General features: G+C 37.0%; 1 protein-coding gene across 2 annotated transcripts in view; it reads right to left on the bottom strand.

The window, feature by feature from the left end:
- The window catches only part of CHCHD3 (coiled-coil-helix-coiled-coil-helix domain containing 3), a 353089-nt gene that overhangs the window by 162374 nt on the left and 163213 nt on the right, over window positions 1-27502 (bottom strand). The window lies entirely within an intron of this gene.

Here is a 27502-nt window from a genome sequence, read left to right as displayed (position 1 = left end):
TATGAAAATATTTATAGAAATTTGTGTAGTAACAAAGAACTGGAAATTAAAAGGATGCCCATGGATAGGATAATGGATGAGCATATTGTTAATTATGAATTTTAAAAAGTACTATTGTACTGTAACAAATTATGAGAAGGGAAAGTTTCCAAGAAACTCAGAAAAACTTTTCTGAAATGATATACTATAAAGTGAGCAAGGCCAAGAGAACAATTTATGTAACATTAACATTATATATACATAAATAATATGTATATTATTTAGGTAACAACAACATTATAAAGAAAAACAACTTTTTTGAAAGATTTAGGAAGCCTGATCAAAGCAGCGACTGACCACAATTCTAGAGGACTAATGATGAATACAACCTTGGACAATGAATTCAAGAGTTTTGGGAAGAGTAGGGTCTCCCAAACAAAAGACTTACTTCCAGCCCAGATCCTATAGCCATTATTAAGAGGAGAAATCATTATGGGGAAGGGGTCGATATTTCTCATCACCACTAGCAAAAACTGCTGACTAATTGCCATTAATAGGCAGAAAAGCAGAGGAGCCCCACAAGTGGCAACATTCCCCAAGACCACCAGTCCAGCTTATAGACCTTAACAGTCATCACCTAAAGAAGCACTTCCTATGGAGAAAAGACCAGTCATCGTTATCAACTGCCAACTAGAAGCCACCCATAGAGCACACAAATCAAGTTAGCTGAAGCAACAAGACACCTGAGGAAGAAATAGGTAGCAGCATGTGTCAGGCAAATCAAACTACCACCGCCTTGACCATTATCTTTCCATGTACTCTGAGACAGCCTCACAATCTGAACCATCTAGAAATCGCAATGTTTCCATTTCCATGCCAAAAGACATCATCCTGAGGTTAGCAATCTCTCTGTAAATGCACTTTGGCAACTGCTCCCACAGAAGGAAGCTATGGTCATATCTTATCATAGACATAGGGGGAAAAAAAGAAAAGTTTCTTCCATCAAATTCCTGGGCACTGTCAAATAATACAATACTAAAAACTTGAAAAACTTTACCAGAGGACATGACATTAAAGAAACAATTATCATTTTTCCTGTACTCTAATGGCCATTATAACTTTCTAACTTACTTGAAGCTGGAACTTTCCATATGTGCTATCTTCCCCATTAGAATGTGAATCCCTCAAGAGCAGACAATTTTACTTTTCAGTTTGAATCCTCTGTTCTTTGTAAATAGTAAGAACTTAATAAATGTTTAATTCATTCATGATGAAATACAGCAATCAATTTTTGATGGGTGATATACTCAAAATGCAAAATTATATATATGTATATATATATATATTTGGATTTGTCCAATGTTGCCAAAAATAGAGGGAAATGTTTAATGAAACTTTTTTTTAAGCAGGACATCTTTGAAAGTTAGATGGTGCATTTCATATGGTATGAAATCATTCCATGCATTGTTAAAAAAACACAATTTGGGTAACGATTCCCCACTTTGAGTATTGCTCCCTTAATTTTCAATTTGGAAATCTCATAAAAAGAACTGTTATAAATATTTTTGAACATGCAGGTCCTTTTCCTCTTTCTTGGATCTCTTTAGTTTGCCTAAGAGCAATATTATTAGATCAAAGGGCACACAGTTTGGTAACTTGCTGGGAATAGTTTAAAATTGCTTTATAGAATGGGCTGCATCAATTTACAGCTCTGCTAACAGTATAGTAATGTACCCATTTCCCCACAGCCCCCTTTAATCTTTCTGATTTTCCTCTTTTGTCATCTTTGCCAAGCCAATGGATATAAGGTATATCCATTAAAAACCCCTTTAATTTGCAATACTCCAATTATTCATGATTTCATGGATTTTTTCATGATTGTTGACAGCAAAAAAATTTTTTTCCCTTTAAATACTCTCTTTACATCCTTTGGCCACAAGGCCTTAAGTTACTCTTGCCATAGGTTTTAAGAACCCAATTTGGTGGCCTTACAAAAATGGCATGCTTGAAGCTCCTATTGCTTTCTATTAAACGAACACTTTATATTAGGCTAACCACAGTTTGGTAGCCATTGTCAAGAAAATTGGAGTTGCTCAGGCATGGCAGCAGTTTCTGATGTTATTTGTTTGGAAGCCTTGTGATTTAGCGAAATCACTAGCAATTGTTAAGCAAGTAATTAAACTATAAAGCCAAGACCTGTGATTTTCTCTCTTTTGAAAGCAATAATCATCAAAATTCCAAGTACCATTTAACTGATTCCCTTCTAAGCATGTTGGCAATATTTATGCTGTTGTCACTCATCCAGTTACATACTTTATAAAATGAGATTATGGGCTTTATATGAAGTATACACAACCCAACTATTTTACTAAGTATGAGGAGAAAAATACAAAATATTTATATTTACTGGACATATTTTAATTTGAATTTTTGCTCATTTTGATAGGACTGTTGGTTTATATAACAATTCAAAAAGTCTTGTTTTAAGAAGGATGAAAATACTAAAATAACTGGACCATTGTTCTTATAACCTTTTCCAAACATAAAAATGCATTATATAAATTTCACAATTCCCCTAAGTGCCTTTAAAATTACAAGCAATTTAGTCTATGATTCATGTACCATACTCTGCATGTGATTTTTTTACTTCACATCTCAATTATATTTTAATATTATGGGGGATGAAATGCATTAAATAAATCATATTTCACAGACTCTTAGTAAAGCAATAATACTTACATGCATTTTAGAAGAAATTGGCCAGCATTATAAATATATTCATAATGTCATTACCTTACTTTCCACATTGACTGAAATATTAGGCAGCAGTGACTACTTCAAGCTACTGATGGAAGCTTTTAGCAAACCTTATGTTTATTCTGCTGCTGGCAATTAGCCGTGTTAGTTAATATAATACAACGTTTACAAACAACAATTTACCCAATATATAAACCAGCTTCTATAATTAGTGAAACACTGTTATTGATTAAAATTTAATATGGTGTTTGGTGTTTCTGCAATGTACTACATGAAGGAGCTGATCTTTCATTTGTCAAAGGACTGTTCCTTTGCAAAGAACTTTACTGATATGCTGTGGTAAAGAACATGAAATTTTCGAAATCCATATTCTAAAAAAGCAGAATTGTATATGTTGTAATAGAGCACTTTATAAAATAACCATTAGTAAGTATTCTAACAATTTTACTTATAAATATAGTAATATTTAGATACCAATAAAATAAAATAGCTATTATCATTTTAGTAAGCAGATTCTTTAAATATTTTGAAAATTACCTATAGCACTAATTTTCAAAGTTTCAGTGAGTACTATAGCGACTTATTAATGTGAGGAATATTGACAATCCCCAACTATAAAAAAAGTTGAATTACAAAAAATTATTTAAAAATCACTAATTTTTAACTTATAAATATATTACCCTTTCATAATACTAAGATAATGAGTATTCATGGTTCCATATCAAACCACAAAAGTTTAAAATATAGTATAACTGAACCTATTCTTTATTTTTAAAAAATTACTTTTTTATGGCAAACCAAAAAACTTGCCTTCCATTTGTAATGCTTTTCTCCCACCATTCCATCTACATAGTCCCTAGAAACAAAATCTCCCACACATATTTGGAAGCAGGAATTCTCAAGAGAATAGGTGAGAGAAGAAAGAGAATTCTATTGCTATTTACAGGACAGGGAGTGGGGGAGAAAATGAATTAGTGGATATGGGAAGGTAGGCAATAGAATACTTAAGAACTATATGAGATCCTTTAGTCTCACTGGATCTAATAGGAGAATAGTGCTATTTCAAGAGTTGGGTTTTTTTTTCCATCTTTGTTTATGGTGATGGTATTATCATAGAGGGGGTATCTAAATTTATTATTATTAAAAATAAAATCCATGACTTTCGGAGGGGATGAAAACTGTTGAGGTAGGGTGGAAATGAAGAGAATAGATATTTTTTTCAATGTTTCTACATAAAGTATAAAGTGTTGGCAAGTAAGGAAACTGCCTTCCATGATTTTATTTACAGAGAACACTTCATAAACAATCAAAAGATTAAAGTCCAAGAAACCTTTTCAGAAAGTGAGAGCAGTTTAAAGAAAATAATGAAGAGATTTTAACTATTTAAGTACTTATACACTAAAACAAAATCAAATAAACAAAAATTCCACTGTGAGAGGAAATAAAAAAAAAAAAAAAACAAGGTGATATAACATTGAGGAACCACTGAATAACAAAGCTAAGTAACAAATATGACACACAATAACTACCATCACAATTTCTTCAATAGTCTATTTAATTTAAAGCCATTTCTCCTAGAATATATCAACGAATAATAGCGAGTACCTACAGCCATATTCTCATCTTAAGGGTATAAGTAAACCAATTAAATACAAAGCATCATAAATATATTACATGGAAATTACCTCCTCCAAAGAAGTAATACCTAAAAGATGCAATACAATTACATAATACATGTGTGACTCTGATTAGCAATATTAATGCTAATGAGAAAAGCAAGGATGTAAACAGAATACACCTCTCAATTTTGATGTGCTACAGACAATGACAAGATTAGACACAGATACTTGGATTAAATTTTAGCATTTAACACTCAGTGCTACCACAAATAATACTTAAAGTAAATGTAGTACGAATTCAGCTATTCAATTTAAGTTTTCAAGCCACTGAACAATTCTCAGTATTTTGGAGGACCTATATATGTATGCACATATGTAAGTCAGGCAATTCAAATTTCTAAGTGTGCCTTACTTAATTAACAACATCTCTAGGAATGCTGGGATTTCATTCTAGTAAAATTTCTAGATAAGAAACATCCTTCTAATTACCAAAAGTAGTGTTATTTTAACTATTTTTTGGTGGAATGTTCTTTCACTCAATATGTATTTATTGAAGGTCTGCTACATACTACGCTCTCAATACTTTTTTCTTTGATACGATACATGTCCCAATATGGCATTTGTACCATAAATCATTGTATTATCTAGCTTTAATAAGAATTAGAAAAAGCACTGATGAATAGCTCAATAAATTAGAATTAAAGTTTTTGGTGGGAACAAATGTCATAGCTATAAAGAAGATTAAAGCAGGTGACAGATCAGGATCCACAATGATCTTGACAGGTCAGAACGAATGTCAAGTTCAACATTTGGGTTCAAAAGATCAATTGTATAAGTATATAGATGAGAAAAGGCTTGGCCAGAAAACATGAATGAAAAAGACCATAGGCATTAATTAAAGCGACTGTTAGCTCAAATAACAAGTAATCAGTGTCATGTGACCAAAAATATTCATTTAATCTTATTCTCAAATGGATTTGTGATCTTACCATCTTGATGCTCTCTTCAACAACACTGGTTCCAAACCATTCATATCAACCAATTCTAGGGGTGTCCTGTTTATACACTGCCATAAGTCTGCTAACTTAAATACAATCCAATACACTTGGGCCCAGGGAAATAACCCAATATACTTGGGTCCAGGGGATGATGAAGAGGGTGTGGGAGGGGGAAGAGCAAAGGTCTGTCTCCTCATTCTGCCATTTTTGAGTAAAGGTGAAGATTCCAAGATACAGTACAAGGAAGAACAGAGCACCACAAGACAAAAGCAGCACAAGATGGGAATCAGAAGAGATAACAATCAAAAAAATTAAGACATCTTCAGGTCCCTCTTCTAATCTGGCAAATCATTACTGACTGTATAGTTTCAGGTCTTTCTCCTTTTTCAAAATCATGCTCTCTTCCCCTCTCCAAAACTATTGATCTCAACTTGGAAACCATAAGGAAATGAAACACTCTTAGCCATATGGCAATTAAATTTGGCTGGTCAACCCTGAATTCCCTTAAAAAAAAAAAAAAAAAAAAAAAAGTCCTTCCCTCATCCCAGAATGAGGATGGTCTTTTCTTGGGAATCAAAGGGACCATGAAACTTCCAAAGAGGAAATAGGCCCAACTACAAATCATCATGGTCACCTAATCAGATTATAAATAGAAAAAGAAATAGCACCTCCTCTTGGACAATACCTTTCTTTCCAAATAAACTTAGCTAGTCTTTCTGTCTCAAGGAGATCAAAAGAGTTTTACCAGGTACTCTTCCCTTACTATTGGACTGCCCTAGCAATACAAATAAGTGATTAGAATTAGAATGGATGTCAATGGTAGGAAATTAGCCACTACAACAGTGATGGTAAACCTTTTAGAGAACTTTTGCCATGACCTCCCAGAGACAGCATGCTGTGTCCTGTCCACCCCCACCTTCCCCCCATTACCTCACACAGAGGAAGGAAGAAGCACTCCCATTGGGCTGCTGGGCAGAAAGGGGCAAGGGAAGTAAGGAATGCCCTCAGCAAGTGTAGAGAGGGGGAGGGGAGTAGTCTAAGCACTCTATTCCCCTCTAGCTCTGCTGCTTGTGAGGTAATCACCTTACTCCTTGTGTGGGCATAGGGGCAGGAATGTGTGAAAAGATGTCATCAGGCACAGTGGAGAGAGGGAAGAAAGCAGCTCCACCTGAGACTCTTCTCTGACTTTCTAGTAAGGAAATAGGCAAAGATGGGGTGGGGCACAGAGAGAACTCTGCATACCATCCACATGTGCCACAGGTTTGCCATCACTGCACTATACCACAATATCAAGAACTATCAGACTTCTAATTGGCCTGGCCAAGAACTCATCTTTTGTGAGTGCAGTTTCTGAGGAATCATTTGTAATTTGCTCTGACTCCCTAGCATTTCTTTAAATGCTGGAATATATTTGAACCCTAAGCATCACTAGCAAAACAGAGGCAAGGAGAAAAAAATGGGGTTGTGGGTGGGGGTGGATATGGGCAAGGATGAAAAACTGAAGAGAGGGGAAAAAAATCACAAAGAAAAGGAGGAATGGAGAAAAGGAAAAGGAATGAGGCACAGAGGTTACAAACTATTAGAGATCCCCGGAAACTAAGGGACCACCTTGTGGGTTCCTAGTACTCAGGCACTATCTGATTCTTTCTCTCCTGACTCTATATTCTAAGGCATCTGCCTGCTTCAGCCTGGCCATGTATCTATTTATCTATGTCAAAAGTAATACAATGATAAAGCTAGAAATTATATAAGATGACATCTAGTCAGAGTCTATCTATTTAGAGTTGAGGATGCAAAAGTATAGAGATGAACTGACTTGCCTAAGGTCATAGAGCCTTAGTATCCAAAACTCATCTTCCTACTCATAAATGTTAGTTCCTTGTTCCTCTCCAGTTCATACTCTGGGTCTCTAGGCACTCATGGCTCTCCTCGTTCCTTTGGGGCAGATGATGTTGCTCAGGGCCTTCTTGGCCCTAGACTCTGAGATTATATCTGTCTCATGATCCTCTTCCTGTCAACTATTAATTCGGCTTCATCTGGTTTTTAAGAGTAGATGGTTAATTAAGGCAGGTGCTATCATGGAAAGGGCCCATTCTCCCTTCTCACTTCTTACTTAAATCCAGTTGCATCCTTCACAGCTTGTACTTTATTCTTTCTACGGTTGATTATCATAGGGATGATACCTGGCGTATTTGTACCTCTGGAGGTCCTCTGACTGTGAGTATACCTTTCTGTGATAACTAGCCTTGGATAATGATCTGGGTTCAAACTTGATGCAAGTTGTGGGACCTGATGGTGCCTGGGTTTCTGATTTTCCTACCCAGGTCTCATCTATAGTCTCTGCTCATAATACATTCAGGGACTTAAACACTCATTTGCTCATTATCTCACCAATGAACATATAGGTGGCTCCAAGTGAAGGAGTTACCAAACAAGCCAAGGAATAAAAGCCCTTGGACTTAATGACCAACAAGTAGGGGTGGCCAACTCTAGTCCTTTGTCCTTTTTGTATGAACTTATTGTATTTCCTCTTCAACAAGTCTTCAAAGAACTAGTGTGTGTGTGTGTGTGTGTGTGTGTGTGTGTGTGTGTGTGTGTGTGTGTGTGTGTGTGTGTGTTTAGGTATAACTCTGTCTCACAGATCCAAGTTCCTCCGAACAAGCTAGAATGTGGCCTCAGCTTTCCACTTCATATTTACATCCTTCTCTCATTTTATATATGATTTACATCTAGATTTTAACCAATAAGAAGCTGTTTCTCTAGGAATAACATTGTTTATTAACAGATGCAACTGTGTGCTAACAAAGAATGGCTTTTTCATGGGCCTCCTAAGCAGAAAGAGGAAGCAAGTCCTGTTTCTTGTTTATAGAGGGAGTTGTGTTCTTTGATTCTGACTTGCCTGACAGCCCCAAACTTAGGACTTCCCCTACCCATCCCCAATGGTAGATATTTCAAGAGGAGGTAGGCTTACAGATCTTAACTTCACCCTTATAACATCATCATAGGAGAGAAAGGTCTCACAAGGAAGAAGCCAGCACAAGCTTTCCACAACTAGTTGGCTACAAAGTTCAATAGCTAGATCTTGCAGACTTCCCTTATGTAAGAGAGTTCTTGCTTACAGATAAATAAGGAGCAGGTCTCCATTCTGCCCTTCACAAAAGCCAGTGAGATGCATGGAGGTCTGCGAATCAATTACTTTAGCTTAGAAGCTGGCTGACATCAGAGTTTTAAGTGAGATTTCACATAAAAATTATTACAATTCAATATTCATTTTCCTCAAGTAAGATTTAAATTAATATCGAATAATTCCAAGTATTTTATTTTATAATGTTTATTAACAATCATTTTAGTAGAAAGAAAGTAACTAAAAGAAAGAGAAGTTCAAACCTAATCATCTAACAAAAAGTAAACCCTTGTGTGTAGATTCTCCTGCCTGGCATAAAGCCCAATTTCCCAGCAGAGGGGAAAAGAGAGCAAGGAGAAGAGCTACGCAAAACTTATATTCTCCTCACATTAGCAGTAACATGAGAGGGAACATGGGAAGCGGGGATTTCAAGTTCTGGGGAACAAATCCTGAAACTAAGGTACAAAGGAGATATGGCGATTTAATCAATATCTCCCCATTCATAAATTGTGGAATTAGAACAAACTCCCCCACTGTCTCCTAGATCTCTGAGCTCTTTCCAGTCACTTTACAGAGTTGGTGAATGAAGGAAATGTGGTTGATATGCTTAAACCATAACTGATATATGTTTGGTTCTAGCTGCCACATTTCAATAAAGACTTGACAAACTGGAGCATACTGCAAGACCAAGTAGACTGATGAAATCATTTAAATATAAGGTGACCAAAATGTCTTAGTGCATTTTTATTGCAAAGATTTTGGGGGAAACTCTGCATAAGGACTAATTAAAAGATATTTTAAGATATGGAACTTAAAACTTATAGGAAGCAGGAAAGTGTATACATGATTATAATCTTCAAGTATTATAGGGATTACATTCTTTTTGTTTGGTTGTGTGAAGGGTGAATCAAACTCTTTGTCTATCAATCAGAGACTTTTAAGTTAATCAACCAAAAACTTAAGTACCCCTACTTAATACCTTACCCGGCACTAAGTATCAGAGTTCACAAGTCACTTGCAAGAGTGAGTGACAGGGGGCAGCTGGGGAGCTCAGTGGATTGAGAGCCAGGCCTAGAGATGGGAGGTCCTAGGTTCAAATCCGGCCACAGACACTTCCCAGCTGTGTGATCCTGGACAAGTCACTTGACCCCCATTGCCCACCCTTACCACTCTTAGGAGCCAATACACAGAAGGGTTTAATAATTTAAAAAAAAAAAAAAAGAGTGAGTGACAACTCTAGAGGCCACTGCCCTGGGCAGTGCTAGGCAAACTGAAATACTGTGATTGGTTCCTATAAAGTGGGGAAAGGACAGGAAGTGACATGGAAAAAGGACTATAAAAAGTCCTGAATTTCTTGTCCAAGGGGTTTCTTCTTTAGAGTTCTTCTTTGGAGTCTCTGCTCCTTGGATCTTCTCCTTTGGAGTTCTTCTTTGGAGAACAGCTCCCTGAGGCTTTTGGACTTCAACTTCAACTTGGAGCTTTAGGCATAAACTGGAGTTTTCCACTTCAGGACTTCGACTTTCGGCTTTGGAGCTTCTGGAGTTGGAGACATTCTTGTTGGGTTCACTGCTGCCTCAATGAGCTTATTATTAGCTCATGAGGGTTTTTCTGCATGGGGGCCTTGCCTGGATCCTGCCCAGCTTGCTGCTGTGACTAAGATTCCCAAACGGAGATTGGAATTCTGTCAGGGATTGAGCTTCATTTCACCAGATCAGCATTTAGGGTAGGTTAGGCAATCTCCTTACCTCTTTCCCTTCCACATTTCCCTCTTTTTACTAATATTCCAATTAAACAAAATTGTTAAAAGCTGCCAAGAGTTTTCTTGACTTAAGGGATAATAATCAGCAACCACTTTTTGTAACTCTCTTATTTAGTCAAAATCCAAATTTAACCATTATAGTTGTCCTCAAAGAAAATAGGCAAAGAATGGATAAGATGAAGTTACAGGAAAGCAGATTTTGGTATCCATGTAAGGAAACACTTCCTATAATAGTACGAGCTATCAAAAAGCAAAATGGAATTCCTCTAGAGTCAGAGAGTACCCTGTTATTAGAATCTTTGAGGAAAGATTGAATTTACTACTTAGAAAGGAGCAGTAGTGGAGTTATGGATTGAACTCAGTGCCCTCTGATGTCCCTTGAAATCTAAATTCTAAGATTCAGTCATATTAGCACTACTCTCTATCAGAATATCATTGTGGCCTTATTAATTTAGTTTCCTTATTTCTTTGTCCATTACTACATCAGTAGGCGGAATGCTGCCTAAGTAGCAGAGTTCAGTGGCAGGTAGGTTTTAGTTGTGTTTTAAATGAAAATCTAAGGATCTCAAGTTCCTTTGTTTGTATCCAGCCATAAATCTGCTAAGATGTATATAACTCTGCCTCTCTTATGTAGGATGGTATTATTAACAAGATCTTCTATTTTCAGGGCAGTATTGTTGACTGAAACAATGTGATCATTAATTTTTTTTCAAAAGCAAAGGGATCTGCATGTAACAATTCTGGAAAATTTGTAATTGGACTAAAGTAGCCTGAGAAAATGAAAGAATCAATCATGCTCTGAAGTCTATTCTGACAATAATTCTGAGGTCATAGGCTATATTTTCAAGAATGGTTAAAGAGGAAAATTAGGGAAAGAAACTGTCTTATTCTGCTCTGCTGCATTCTACTGGTAACAGGGAAACAAGGCATAATCAACCTTCTATGAGGTGATAGAACATGTGTGGGAATAGTTGTAAGACCAATGAGAAACAACCCCTTTTATATAAGGAGGAGACAAGTTTGCTTCCTCTTTTTGCTTAGGAGGTCTGAGAGCAGGTGAGGAGGTCTCTGTTAGCAGAAGCATGCATCTCTTAATAATGTTATTACTAGAGAAATGGCCTCATATTCTTTATTGGGTAAAATCCAATAAGAAATCCCTTCTTATAAATCACTGACAAACTTCTTTTGGCGTACATTTGAAAACTTCTAGTAAAAGAAAATCCACAACATTCATGGGATATCAATTATACTTCTGTTTGCTTATGTTAAGATTCTCCTTAAATTAACCAGAAACTTTCCTCTCTGAAACACCCAGCACCTAAATAGTTCAGTCCTCTGAGGCCAAGCAGAATAATTCACTACATGTCTTCTTCTACATGAAAAACAGCATGTCATCGACTTAAGGTTCATTTCTCAGGAGTAAATATTTCTGCAAAATAAGGCTGGATTCAATGTCCTGTAACATACCTTCCAAATCTAAATCTATTATCCTATATTCTAAGGATGTCTTAATAAAAGAGAGAAGAGTCCAAAACCTGGGGACAGACATGGCCTGGCTCAAGAAGTAAAAATTCAAAGACAGGATTGTCACTAGTGTGGTATATGAAACAGCTTCACACGTCATAGTAACTTGACATGAATGTCTAGTGTTGACAACTAACCTAGACCACTATTCCTTGACTAGAAATAATCACAAATTATTGAGCTCCTCTTTATAAAGAATAGGATTCATATGAAGTATATGTCTGAAAAAGTGCCCATGGGATTAGAGTTGGGGATACAGTAAAATGGGCACAAAGAAAGGGAAAAGAAGAATACTATTATATTCATTAAAATACTCTTCAAATGACTACTTTATCATCCTTGATAGAGGCAAGTTCAAGGCCAGGCATAAATTATTTATGATGTGTAACAGTTTAATGGAGTACAAAATGGATTTCTTTTTCCACTATTAGTAAAAGTTGTGGAGTTCTTTATGTTGTCATATTCAGTCAGAGGAGTATACCCTACCCGTCTAGACTTTTGACAGATGCATCAATTTTCTGAAATTGTTCTCTAACAACTAGAAGTTAAGAAAGAAAATTATTTGCAATGTCAGTAATTACTACTCTCTGAAGATATCAAAGAACCTTGAATAGTTTCATATTACTGAATCTTGTGGCTTCATATATTAGAAAAATAGCAAGTCTTTTATTTCTATGTGACTTTATTTTATAAAGATGTACTCCCACTCGAATATGTGCTAAAAATAATGATGATATCTGAAAATAACATTTATAAATACTACAATGCTATGATGTCAACATTCATAAAAAACTAAAGAAATAAGACTTCCAGGTTAAGATGGCGGCAGAGTAGAAGCAGCTACTTAACCTCTCCTAACTCACACATAGAGGACTCCTCAAGAGGACATAAAAACAAATCCGGATGAACGAAGGGACCCACAGCATTAGAGGTACGTGAGATTGGGGCATTTCCATGCTATAAGGCAAGGGTTGGCAATGTATGGCTCTTGAGCCATATCTGGCTCTTTTGAGGGCCATATCTGGCTCTTTCTGCAGGAGCCATGAAGTCAATTTTTTTTTAGACTCTGTTACAGGAGCTCGCACTGTGAGCACTGTACGGCTCTCACGAAATTACCTTTTAAAAAATGTGGCATTTATGGACCTAATGGCCAAAAAAGTTGCTAACCCCTGCTATAAGGGGTTGAAATAGCTCTCACTAAAATGCGAGCTGAGGAATCCCCTCTCCCCCACACCACCCACAGGACCAAAGCCAAGACACAAGAGATAGAGCAAGTTTGGGGCATTCGTTAAATTCTTGGCAGCTACCTGGGATCACCAGGGCCTGCTCCTGAGAGCAGCAAGACTTAAGACCCCAAGAGGCTAAAGAACTGGACTTTGAAAACAGATCTTGAGCTCAGGCACGGACATTGGTCTAAGGTGTGGACCTTGGATGGGGACCCAGTACAGAGGGGTGCATGACTACAGAAGCAGTGCCCTGAGACTGTTTAAGGAGCTTCAGGCAGAGAAGCAAGCAAGGGCACCACCAGGTGGCTTAAACCTGAGAACAACTAGACTGACCGCAGGAGCCTAAAGAGCGCAGACCAACCCTGGGCATGAGGATAAAGCTGAGAGGGCCCACGGCACTGTGACTCAGACAAAAGCTGTTCCACAACTCAATAGGATAGGCAGAGACCATGGTTGCCTCACCCAGACTTCTGACTGAGAAAAATAGTAATAAAAAAAAAAAGTAATACTGAAATATATTACAACCAATTTATATATATGTATATATGTATATACATATATATATATAAATTCACTTTCTTTTTGTTCTAACCTATTTCCTGTTACATGACTGCCCAAAATAGTGCATTGAAAATTTCTCTCTGGAGCCAAAACTTTAATGATATCACAAAACAAAACTGGGGTATTTTCTGTAATTAAAACAGTTGCTCATTTGCACAATTTTTAAAGTAGAATGGTGCTTTTCACTTTTTTTCTTGTAAGGTAATAATGTAAGAGCAATGTGTTGAAAGCTGATCATAATTATTATTTTTTGCATCTCCCTGTTTCTGAGAAAGCTTATTTTCTAAAGTTGACAACTTTTTAGTAGCATGAAATATTGGGATAAAAATTATTAACTGTTATCAAATATTATGACAAATAGTCAAGAAAAGAATGTAAGTGGTATTCCCAAAAGAGCTATCATCAACTATAGTTATGTAAATTATTAAGCAATCTCTGCAAAATAGTTTCTTATTTATAAAATTATATATTGTTCAGGTCCCCCCAAACAATATCTTCCCTTTCTGATCAGAATAGTAAATTTTGAAGTAGCCAGTATCAAGTAATAAATAGGAAGAAGTAAGATTGTAAAGATAAACATAGTAATCATGTCCAAACTTTGCCAAAAATCAAAGAAGAATAATTTGTAAACGATATGACTAAAATCGGATATAATCTGGCAAACCATATGAATGGCCTTAACAGTGTCTAACACATCCTAATTTGCTCACATACAAGTTTTTGAAACCTGTCAGAATCAAAAGACCAAAAAGCAAAGTACCTTGCAATAAAAAATTTTACTTTGCTTACAATTAAATTGTTGCTCTTCTGCTCAAAACAACACTTTGAAAATATCCAAATAGAGAAGCAAAAATTTTCAAGCACTGTAAAATATATTTTCTCATCTGTTGCTTTTAAAACTATAAGGTTTTCCATATTGAAGAGAATAGTGTTTGGTAGGGATAAAAACAATTTCTGAAAACAACTTCTCATACTATTGTCAAACATTCTGATATTGTTCCTTCTCATTGCCATCACAAAGCAACCAAAAATTGTACCCATATTATGAGAAGGCAATGATTTTTCAATATTTTGTCATATTCTACAAGTAATCAGTCAACAAACTAAGGCTCAGGATATAGGTCAAATTCTGGGGATACAAAGAAAAGCAAAAAACACTGCCCTTAATTTCAAGAAGGGAACAACAGTTAAACAGGTACATATAAGAAACATGCTGCTAAGAAGGTAGTTCTCAGGAAATGTATTCATTGAACATGAAATCAGGAAATGAACTCATGTCACGATGAACTCTTCCACCACTGAAACTGGCCTCTTTGCTGTTCCCTGAACAAGAACACTCCATTACCGAACTCTAGGAATTTTCAGTGGCTGGAATGTTTTCCCTTCCTCATTTATATCTCCTGGTTTCCCCATCTTCCTTCAAATCTCAGCAAAAATCTCACCTTCTTCAGAAAGCCTTTCCTAATACCTTCTAATTCTAGTGACTTTCCTCTACTGATTATTTCCAATATGTTCTACACATAACTTTTTAGCCACAATTACTTGCTCATTGTATTTCTCCATTACATTGTGGGCTCATTAAGACCAAGGACTATACTTTTCTTTGTAAGCACATAGCCCTAATACATAACAGGTACTTGATATATATTTACTGACTCACTCATTCAATCGATAAAGGTCAGGACCTTCTCAGAAACTTAAATTTTTAGAGAATTGCCTATTAAGTGACTTGCTCAGGGTGACACAACCACTAAGCATTAAATGCAGATCTGGGAACTCATGGTCTCTAAGTTTTGAGGCTAGCCCTCTATTCACTTTACAACACTGTTTATCTATCTATCTATCTATCTATCTATCTATCTATCTATCTATCTATCTATCTATCTGTCTGTCTGGTCTATCTATCTGTCTATTTGTCTATCTATCTACCTAAAACTATCAAATATATTTGGAGTGTCATAATTTTTCTTTATCAAGAGTAAATAGAGTAACAAGTGGTGAATCCATGAGAATAGAGAGAGTGGAGAGATAGACCAAATTAATGAGAACTGTAATATTTACAGATAGGAGAAAAGAAAAAGAAGAGAATTTAACAAAAGAAAAATAGAAGGAATAAATTGAGATATAGTAAAAGCCAGGAGAATATAGTGCTTTAAAAGTTAAGAATTAGGAGAAGTAGAGATTGGTGTTATTCAGAGATGTCAAAAACAATGCATATATCCTGGAAGCAAGGAAAGAGAGACTACAGAGTATGCAGATGATTGTTTACTTCAGAATGTGTATTTTCAGTGAAGTGTTAATGGAAGTTAGTCTGTGGGCAACCCAGGTAAAAATGAGAGGAAGAATGGCATATAAAAAAATTAGAGTCTCATCATTAAATCAGGAAGGTCTATGCTCAAGTCCTACCTCTGATACCTCCAATGTAAGTTTGGGACCACTGTCAAGTCATTTAAATTTTCAGTGACCCTAGCTAATTCTCCAGTAATCTAAATAAATTGCTGATTTTCATTGGTTTAGGGAGTTTCAAGACTAGGCATTTGGTCCAGACAAGCTTGGGCATTAAACACAGCACTTAGTTTCAATTATTTTGCTGTTACTATTTACATTTACATTTGCATAGTCATTTCATGTTTTCTTTGTTCTTCTTGCTTCACATTAAAGTAGTTCTTATAATTCTACCCAAGCTTCTCTCTGTAATCATATCCAGTGTTTCCTATAGCACAGCAATGTTCTATGATATTTGTGTAATACAGTTGGTTTAATGATTTCCCATTTGATGAATTTCAACTGTTTCTGTTTCATTGCTACTCCAAAAGGAAAAAAAAAAGGTTGTACATATTTTGGCATATGAGGGGCCTTTGTTTTTTTTATCACTGAACTATGTGACTATATGCCTAGTAGTAGAATCTTTAGGTTAAAAGGCATAGGTGCTTTAATCCTGTATCTAAATTACTTTCTGTTCTAAAATCCTGTTCTAAATTACTTTTTAACATGTAACTGGGGAAATAAAATATTTTAAAATAAAATAATTTTTTAAAATAGAATAAAAGTTAAATTTACAAAAAAATCAAGCCATTCCCCAATTAACAAATGGTCAAGGGACATGAATAGGCAGTTTTCACATGAAGAAATCAAAGACTATCTTGCACATGAAAGTGTTCTAACAACTGATTAGAGAAATACAAATTAAAAGAACTCATACCTAGCAGATTGGCCCATATGACAGCAAAGGAAAGTGATCAATGTTGGAGGGATATGGCAAAACTGGAACACTAATACACTGCTGATGGAGTTGTAAATTGATCCAGCCATTCTGGAGGGCAATTTGGAATTATGCCCAAAAGCCTTTAAAAGACTGCCTGCCCTTTGATCCAGCCATATCACTGCAGGGTTTGTACCCCAAAGAGATAATAAGGAAAAATACCTGTTCAAAATTATTTATAGCCACACTCTGTGGTAGCAAAAATTTGGAAAACAAAGAGGTGTCCATCAACTAGGGAATGGCTGAACAAATTGTAGTATCTGATAGTGATGGAATACTATTGTACTGAAAGGAATAAAGAAATGGAGGATTTCTATGTGAACTAGAAAGACCTCTAGGAATTGATGCAGAGCAAAAGAAGCAGAACCAGGAGAACATTGTACACAGAGACTGATACATTATGGCACAATCAAATGTGATGGATTTCTCTACTAGCAGCAATGCAATGATACAGGTCAATCCTGAGGGACTTATAAAGAAAAAATGCTATTCACATCCAGAGAAAGAACTGTGGGAGTAGAAACACAGAAGAAAACCATATGATTGATCGTGTAGTTCAATGGGGACATGATTGGGGTTTTGATGTTAAAAGATCACTCTATTGCAAATATGGATGACATGGAAAAAGGTTTTGAACAATGAATCCAGTGGAATAGCTTGTCAGCTCCAAGAGAGGGATAAGAAAAGTGGTGGGGACAATCACGAATCATGGAACCATGAAAAATATTCTAAATTTTAAAATAATTGTTTTAAAGGGAAGGAAAAATGAAACAAAATAAAAGAGAGTACAGGGAGCTAGGCGGCAGAGTAGACAGGACAGACAGGCCTGGAGATGGGGGATCCTCGGTTCAAGTCTGGTCTCTGTAAGAGAAAAATCCCCTACCTCCTTATATGAGGATTAGATTTTCATATTAGCATTAGTCTTTAGCTTATCATAATTGTATCACTAAGGCAGTTAAATAATAGTCTTTTTTGATTGTTTTAGTATAAGTTTTAAAGTAAAATAACTGCTTGAATATATTTAATCTTTGTTAGCATAAGCCTCAGTTTTAGCCTTAAGCTTCAAAATTGCTATATCATGCCCCCTCAGCAATCATGGTCTTAAACTTGTGACTTGGCCTTCGTTAGCATAGAGGCTTTTGCCTGGGTTAGAAGCCTGGTGACACCCCTTCACCTTTGTATACACCCCTTATACAACATCAGGCTTTTGCCTTGTTTTAAAGCCTAGCACCTCCCCCTTACCCTGGTCATCTTAGTATACATCATCCTTAATATCATCAGGTTTAGAAAGTAGGGTGGAAGGTCCCTACTTTGCCCTTGTCTATCAGGTGACTTCTTCTACCAATGAGAAGCATTTCCTGATTACTTCAACCAATTTACATCTCTATTTTTATCATTGTACTGAATTATTTCTGTACAGATATATAAGTTGTGATATGTTTGGGAGTATATAAGGGTCACACAGTGCTCAGGGTCTTTTGATCTTTGACCAGATGTCCAGCTTTATTGTGAAACTGGCCATCTCATAATAAACCTATTTCTTTATGGCTTGGAGATTCAGTTTCTCTTGAGTTCCTATGATTAGAAATTACACAACATTTCAGACACTTCCTAGCTATGTAATCTTGGGAAAGTCACTTAACTACAACTATCTAGCCCTTATAGTTCTGCCTTAAAACTGATACTTAGTATCAATTCTAAGACAGGGGATAAGGACTTTAAAAAACTACCAAGTCCCTTTTTCAATAAGTGTTGTCACCTGGAGGGAAGTCCCAGACTCACTCATTTCAGACTAAACAATAGACCTTACAGTACTTGATCCCAGGTTAGGTGAGGCTAGTGGGCCTAATCAAATGTTAAGTACTCTTTCTAGTCATAGAATTTCCCCCCACGGAATCAGAGACCCATTCCCAAGAAGATCAACACCTATGAAGCAACCATCCTTTTAGTATCCACTGTAGTACACCACTCCCAGATACCCTAGCCCCTGGCTATAGCCTCTTTCCCAGGCCCACTCGCAACCAGTCAGTGTAGGTTTGATGTCCTGAAATTCCCCAAAAGGTATAAATAAGATTCCCACGTTCTATTATTCTTTGGAGAATCTTCCAGTGCATTAATCCTCCCAGAGATACTGTTCCTAGAGCCCATCTCTCACGCTCTTCTCTTCCTGTGGTGGTAGCTATGGCCACAGGCTTTTTGAGCGGGTAGAAAAATTTAGTCATGTGGTTCTATTTTGTTAGATAATAAACTTTATAAAATATAATACTTGAAGTATAATTTAAATCCTACATTTATGGAAACAACAGAAGTGGGGTTTAGAACCATGAATCCTCTTTGAGTAGAATAGTCTTGCTGTGGCCTCTTTTCGTATCCTGCCTCCCTCTAGCAATTGGCATTGCTGCTGATCTTCCTCCTGCTGCTAAGTGCCTTTTAGAAAACACAAGATGGGAGTCCTTGGAACCACTCTCTGGAGAGCTGGGAAAGTATAAATCCCTCTTTCCCTTACATTGTCAACACGTGAGTACTTGTTATCTGCTTGCCTTGGAAGCCTGGTATGTTTCTCTTAGGCAATAATTAGCCTCCTAAAGGGCTTTTACCTGAGGAGATGCTTCTACCCTCTTAACTCCCTATCCATGTAGCAGCAGAAGCAAGATGCTCCCTGGCATTTTTTTTTTACTCCTGGGGGGAGGGGAAGGAAGGTTACTTTTTCAAACTACAGACAGGAAGTAGAATTCTAAGCAAGTCCCAATTTCCTGCCTATCTCAAAACAGCTCCCATTCCAGGAGAGCATTACAGAGCTCATACAACTCAAAGTTTTGGGATATCTTCTCTTACTACTGTTCCTGAGTGCACTGGTCCTTGTGATTAGCTTGAATAATCCTGAAATTCAGGGGAGAAATTCATCTCCCTACATCTCCTTGCCATTCTGGCCTGCCAAGTCTCTACAACACATCTAATATGGGATTCCTCCACACTATGCTCAGTGCAGAATTCTCCCTCACTATGGGATATCCTAAAGGTGTAACCATAGTAATCTAGAAGGATGATGACATTGGGGAGAGGAAGGAACTTTAGTCTGTAGGAGAAATGTTTAAGCCTTTTCAGACTTCGTTGTTTTATGGAAATATCTGTATTAGAATTGGAAAAAAGAACTCTTGAATTCAGTGCCTATATTCTGTCACATATATTGTATTTGATGACTACTTGTTTTAAGATTATATATGTCACTTGTTATATTCAAGGAGGTCACTAACTCTATTTGATGTATATTAAGTTGAAGTACAGAGAGATGATAAGATGGCACTTCTCCTTTATAACAGTTGCCCAGGCAGGATCCTTCAGGTCAAAGAGACTTATCCCTTCAGGACCCACCTGGGGTTAATTGATATTATTAAATTGGGCTCTTCAGCTGGGATAACGTTGGTAATCTGACTGAACTGGCTCCCTTCCCAAAATAAGCTTTTGAAACTGATTTAGGAAGGTACTTTAAACTTTGTATATATTTAATAAGAAGGATAATGGTAAGGATTGAGGTATTATGAGACCCTATTTAAATTGCTACTAATGAATCTCTAACTGCAGGCAATGAAGAATCAAATGATAGCTTCCCTCTGGTCCAGCCTGGCCAGGGCTAAACCAGAGTAGGTAAACTGCTGGGAAATCTTCAGTTTCTTCTTCTGTAGATCTTAAGCCTTAACGGTTGAGATATATCCACCCTTTTCACCCTCTTCTTCGTCTCCTGCCCACTTCCTGGATCCCTCCCGGGCCCTGGGAAGCCTAGATAACTAAGATGATGAAACTCCCAATATCTAGGGGCAGTAGACACAGAGATGGTGGTCAAATACAAGTTGATAACGGTACAGGAAACACAGGATGATCTTGCAGAGTAGTGTTTGCAACTCTCTATCTCCAAGACCAGGATCCACACTGATCTCTAGCCTCCGGACAGGACCAGACCCCAGAATCCAGAAAATACCATTGTAAAAGTACCTTTGAGTTGTTTGTAACAAGAGGTAAGGGTCCATTTTGTAGCTGAAATGAAGAGCTATAGAACTATTATAAATCCCACTTCCTCATTTATAAAAATATAATAGATGAGACATATAAAGACATGTCATATTAGGCGGTTACCATCTCATCCAGGAGGTGGGAAGGTTTTCCTAGGGGGCGTGAAACTTCTAGATGGCTCTCAAGAAGGGAGCATTACCCAAGCAGCCTACTGGCTTCTGGATGATTTCTATATCTTCAGCTTACTTTATCCCTCCACCAGAATGATCTAGATTTTTGGTAATGTTTTAGACCCAAAAGGTTTTCTTGAATTAGCTGCTATACTATTGTTTTTTTGAAAAGCTGTTTTCTTAGTGAAAAGTAATGTATCCTAAGTTGATCTGTGTGTTTGTCAATACCCTCCTCAGGGGGGATTATATAATTGTCATATAATTCTAGATTTATAAAAAATTTTCTTATTTAAGAGTAATTTTAGGATAAGAAACTCCGGAAAGTGAACTGTGTGGAGAAGGCACCATGAAGATGACCATAGAAGCTACATTCTGCAACAAAAGATCCAGGATGAACTTTGGGATGTAGTGAAATTGATCTATGTGGGGGTTCTATGCATTTATTTTGAATGCACACTCTTATGCCAAAGGGGACTTCTCCCTAATTGGCTTTTTTGTTAATGTACCTAGCAATTTTTTCTTTCTTTTTTCCTCTTTATCTTTTATTTCCCTTTTGTCCCCAAGTTATTATAATTTCTCCTTAAAAAGTATAATATTACATGTACCCCCTAGTTGAAGATCTTTAGGGGTATAAGAGAGTTATGTTTAAATGATCCATTGCAGAGACTAGTCTCCTAAAAGATCACAGGGGGAGATTGTGTAATTAGAATCTGTTGCCCCAGAAACTACAATTCCCAGCACCCCACTCTCTTCCTGTTGTTACATGCTGATGTAGGCAGGATATAAATTCTGTGGAGTTTGTCTCTCGCTCTCTTTTTTTCCTATCGAGGTTTTGGTGGAGTGGGCTTTTTGAGCAGGTAGAAAAGCTTAGTCATGTGGCTCTATTTTGTTAGATAATAAACTTTATAAAACATAATACTTCAAGTATTGGATATTAATTTAAATCCTACACCACATCCCCAACTTAAGTAATTAAGTAACCAATCTAAAGTTTACCAGTATTATATATTTTTTTCAAAAATCTTAGTTCTGTTTTAAGTGTGTAATGGTGAGGCACCAGGGATGTTATTATTATTATTAAAATGTAACCTAAATGGTTTGTGGGTTCACACTGGATTGAAGGAGAGACAGGACCAACCAGGATAGGGAGACCAGGGTATACTGCCAAGCTATTAACTGTCACAGGAATGGCAATTGGGCCAGGGCCTATGGAACCAGCAGGCAGAAGGTAAAAGTATATAACAATTTAATTGGGAAATAAAAATAAATGATGGGAATAAGGGATTCTACACTTGAAACCTAAGGGCAAACCACAGGGGGCAAGGAAGGACTTAACTACACTATCCTATTGACCTAAGCCAGACAGGGCCCAAAGGAAGCAGTACTGAAGTCACAGGGAAAGCTCCTTCAAACCTGGTTCTAGCCAGGTTTGGTCAGCTCAGCTAAAAGGCCAATTGGGGTCTCATGATAATAAGGATGGTCACAGGATGCCAAGAGCCAACTCCACCAGGTGATCCAAGGTACCCAGGTAGGGAGAGTGAGTTTGCAATTCTGTCCAGCAGATCACAAACCACTTCCCCACTTGGTGCTGCTTTGCAGGTCTGTTGTCCACTGCTGAAAGCCACCACCTCTCTCAGGATCCCAGGGAATCTGGATGTAGTTTTTCCCTAACTCTAAGATCTCCCAGGGTTAGCAACAGTTATGTCCCAACCACTAATGGAGTCTCTCTCAGAGCACAAGCCCCACTTCCTGCTCCTTCATTCCATCTTGGAATCCGCCAGCCCTTCCTGCTAGGTCCATATAAAATATATGTAACTAATACTAAATAATCTTCCTCACAACAAGCTTTAGTACCTTAAAGTTTCAGAAACTTTATTAGCTTGAACTTCACTAAGATTTTTGGGACACAATGTATAAATATGATCCAAAACCTATTTATGAGGTGAAAAAGAATGCTAGTCAGTGTTTGACCATAAAAAGGTTAGGGAAAATCAGCTGGTGGTTATGTGTATGGGCCTCACATACTCTGTAGGAAAGGCTGATATGTCTTCATTGTTTGAAGAAATCATACTACATGGCAAAGAATTCATGTGAATATCAGTTATTCTGAAGCTTATGAAAATAAATGGATTCAGTAGTTCATAGAATATTAAATACTATAAAGAAAGTACTACATTGCATAGTATGTTGCTATGTTTTTTCTTAATCCTATCAAAAGTATATATGATGGGGAAAAAAAGCATTTGTCTACATCTAGAATTCCCTTTTCCAAAATTCAATGTTTTTATTGATATATTCTAAATGCCCTAATAGAAATTATTTTGAAAAGAAGTCACTAAAGGTATGTAAATGACTACGAATTATAACAGATGCCTTGGAAACAGGCCTGTTGGCTCAGGCATAGCACTATTACCTATCTATCATAAAGTGCTCTGGAACTGCTCATTTATTACTGCTATGTAGCTCAAGGGAGGAAAAAACCAGGAAGAGCTGCTTTCTTCAAGGCAAAATCACAAACTATTCATTTATTCTAATGTCATGATCCCTGTTTATCTGCATAATAATTAGGAAAATCAGAAGTACTGGAATATTGTTTTAACAATTTACCTGGAATTAAACTGTCTAAAAGGCCAGTGAGGCACTAAGTGGCTCAACATGTTAAGTGACTGGTGGATCTTCAAAACCTAAAATTAATCATTGGGAACATCAGTCACAATAACACAAGAATGAAGCCCTATATATGCCAATGAGACTTCCTAAGCTCAAGGGTCATATTAGGCAAGTGGGAGAAAGAATGTAGCATTAATTTACAATCTTTCATAAAAAGACAGACAGCTAAACCTCATCAGTCATCAACATTTATTGAGCATCCATTGCAAAAAAACAACAGGGTAGATGCTATCAGATAAAAGAAAAAATTAAGGAGCAAAATGAATGAAATAGCCTGACTGAAGTATCTGACCTAGGAATTGGTTCCAGGACAGAGAATAATTTCATTTTCCTAATGAGAATATAGGGCAGCTGAGTGGCTCAGTGGATTGAGAGCCAGGCCTAGAGACGAAAGGTCCTAGGTTCAAGTCCGGGCTCAGACACTTCCCAGCTGGGTGACCCAGAGCGACCGTGTGTCCCATTGCCTACTGGTTGTGGCCCTATGCTCCTAGAATGGAGTCCCAGGATAAAAAAAAAAAAATGAGAATATAAACTACTGAAGAGGACATGTTCACTCATTGCAAATTCTACCCAATCACATGAATGATACCTTCAAAAGAACAAAACTGCCTTGTTGAAGGTAAACTTGTTAATAAACATAATCTGAGTCTTTGCACTGTCAAACAACTTCTAATTAACAGACCAAGGAATGTCCACAGGCTATTTCCCTTATGAATGTTTTCATCTGCATCAATAGGGATGAAAAACTTGAGATGAGGACATAAATCACAGCACAAGACCTAATAATTTTTCAAGATGAATATGAATAACAGGAAGCATAATAAGGAGATTTCAATAACACCACTGAAAATCATGTCTCTGTAAAAGGACAGGTGTATTAAGGCTGGTGAATTGTTAATTACATAAGTGAAAATGAACTATGTGAACTTCACTTTATAGTCTCAGTAACAACATCATTCTACTATAGGTGTTGGGATAAAAAAATATATATGTATTTATATATATATATATATATAAAATTAGTCCTAGCATTTAGAAAGGTTATAATCTATTAAAGATGTTTACATTCTACTAGTCAAAAAACAAAGCAAGGTGGGGGCAGCTAGGTAGCTCAGCAGATTGAGTCAGGCCTAGAGATGGGAGGCCCTAGGTTCAAATCTGGCCACAGACACTTCCCAGCTGTGTGACCCTGGGCAAGTCACTTGACCCCCATTGCCCACCCTGACCACTCTTCAACCTAGGAGCCAATACACAGAAGTTAAGGGTTTAAAAAAAAAACAACAAAGCAAGAAAAAAACTAAAATAACATAACTTTCAACAAGAAACAATAGATAATAGTGTGGAGGAAGAAAATGAACATCTAAATTTGGAGAAATGACTTCTGAAGGCAGGGAAACAAAAAAACAGGTTTTACATGTGACTTCCCCTCTCATTGGCAACAACAGATTGAACAAAAATAATTCTACTTTCCACCATCTTAGAGATGTCTAGCCAACATACAGGGAATTCTGTTAAGACTAACCATAGAGAAATAAACCTTTGCTCTACAACAAGTATGGTTTTTAGCAGATCTTATGACCTAAAACCTTGTATACTTGCCTCATTTTTTTTTTTTTTACTGTGGACTAGCTGTGTATTCCCAGTGAGTACAAAAAACTATAAAGACCAAATCTATAATCTAAGCATCTGAAGTCACTACCAAGAGAAGTTTTCCTTAATGCACTAATAAATGTCTCATTTGATTCCTGATTTTATTTAACTTCCACCCAGTCAACTGGGTTTTTTGGGAACTCCAATTTTGCCAGTTCCCTGAGAATTTACCCAGAGGGAAGCCCACACTCAACCATTTCAGACTGAACAACAGACCTAAAGATACTTAATGGTCCCAGTTACGTAGGACTAATGTAATGGAGGATTGGAGGGATGTTAACTATTATTATTTGTGGGTTCACACTGGGGTGAGAGAGACAGGAATGACAGATGGACAGGACCAAACAGGATAGGGAGACCAGGGTTTACTGCCAAGTAGCTAACTGTCAAGAGGAATGGCAGTTAGGCCCAAAAGTCACTCAGGCCACCTAGGCAAGGGCCTATGGAACCAGCAGGCAACAGGTAAAAGTTTATAACAGTTTAATGTGGGAAACAATAATAAAGGATGGGAATTGGGATTCTACACTTACAAGCTAAGGGCACACCACAGGGACAGGGGAAGGACTTGACTACACTAAATTAAGACCTAAGCCAGGTAGGGCCCAGAGAATAACAGGACTGGAGTGGGAATCCTCACAGTAGAGTCCAGAGATGTTTTCAGGATGCCAGGAACTGATGGTCCAAAGCAGTCCAGTAGGGAGAGAAGCCTGCAAGCTGTCCATCAGATCACAGATCACTCCCTACTCAGTGCTGTTGTACAGGATAGATGTCCTCTGCTTCCAACCTTCACCACACTCCAGGATCCCAGGGAAGCAGGGTGCAATTCCACAAGCTCTGAGGTTTCCCAGGGAATCAGTTACTGCTTATAACTCCCACCATGGAGTCCTTCTCAGAGAGTGCAAGCCACTTCCTGCTTCCCCATTCCAAGTGGAATTCTCCAGCCCTTCCAGCTAGGTCCACATTAACTATATATAAACTAATACCTAAATAATCCTCACAACACTAGTAGACCTAATTAAATATTAAGTGCCCTCTTGTCCTAGTAGTTTCTTTCATTGTATCAAAGTCCTCTCCCAGGTAGCCCTGGGCTGGATCTTTCCCTTTTATATCCATTGTAAAGCATCAGCCTCTCCCTAATAATCCTGTCTAGGACTTCTCATTTCCTTATAACCATAGTAATGCCAATCAATCATACTTCCCTGTCCTTAGCTCCCCAAATGGTAAATAAGTTCCCCTAGTTCTATTTTTCTTGGGAGAATCATCTAGCTGGTGAACCTTTCAGAGATACTGTTCCAGAGTCCCAGAGCCCTTGGCTTTGTTTGGTTTTGAGATCCTTGACTCTGTGGCTGTTGAATAATGAACATTAGCTCTTTCCTGATTAAAGACTTAAAACCAAAGTCTGACTACTTTATCTGACTACTTTAGTAGTTCTGTGTTTTTCAAAGTTGGCAACTCATGTGGAGTAATTGAAGGGTTAAGATTCTCCCCAGACTGAAGAAATCCAGGTTGAGAAACTACTACAAAAATGCAAGTTGAAAGATTTGCAAGTTAAATCTGGAATCTATTCCTTTATCATTTTCCTCCATCAATCTCTTAATGGTGTCTCTACTTGGCAAACTGATTTAACTAGTTTAGAAACACTCTTGTACTAACAGTTTCAAATTTCAACCTTGTTTGTGAAATTTTATTCCATGTTCAGCTGTGGCACAACAGGATAAACTACATGGAGAAATTAGAGACTAAAAAAAAAAAAACTTCATTTGGTTAGTCAGTCTCTATCAGACACTGTAGGTAGAAATAAATGTTGCTTCAGAAGGAAAAAAATGTTTTGTCTTGTTGCCAGTGGGGTGACATATCCTAAGAGAAATGCACATTACTGAATTTGTAGCTACATGGTTCAATTTCCAGTTATTTTTCAATTATTGATTATATAATTCAAAGTGATTTTATCATTTGCCAAATTAAAAAGAGCTAAATCCTTTTGAAAAAAATCTTGGGAGGAAAAAAAAAGGAAAACTGATATATTGTATAAGTATAGAATGCCAAGAGAAGATTATAATAAATTCTAAATCCTCAGAATCAAGAAAAAATTTATTGCCAAACTAAGTGCTTGAGAAACTTGTAGTCTTGGCAAGGTGCTCCCATGTTCAATAGCAAACTTTGTCAAAATTGGAACTGAGGGTGTTATATATATA

The sequence above is a fragment of the Gracilinanus agilis genome, chromosome 5 (assembly GCF_016433145.1).
Source record: "Gracilinanus agilis isolate LMUSP501 chromosome 5, AgileGrace, whole genome shotgun sequence".
In the NCBI taxonomy this organism is placed as follows: Eukaryota; Metazoa; Chordata; class Mammalia; order Didelphimorphia; family Didelphidae; genus Gracilinanus; species Gracilinanus agilis.
The sequence above is the reverse complement of the archived record's forward strand: the minus strand, read 5'-3'. Positions and strand labels throughout refer to the sequence as shown.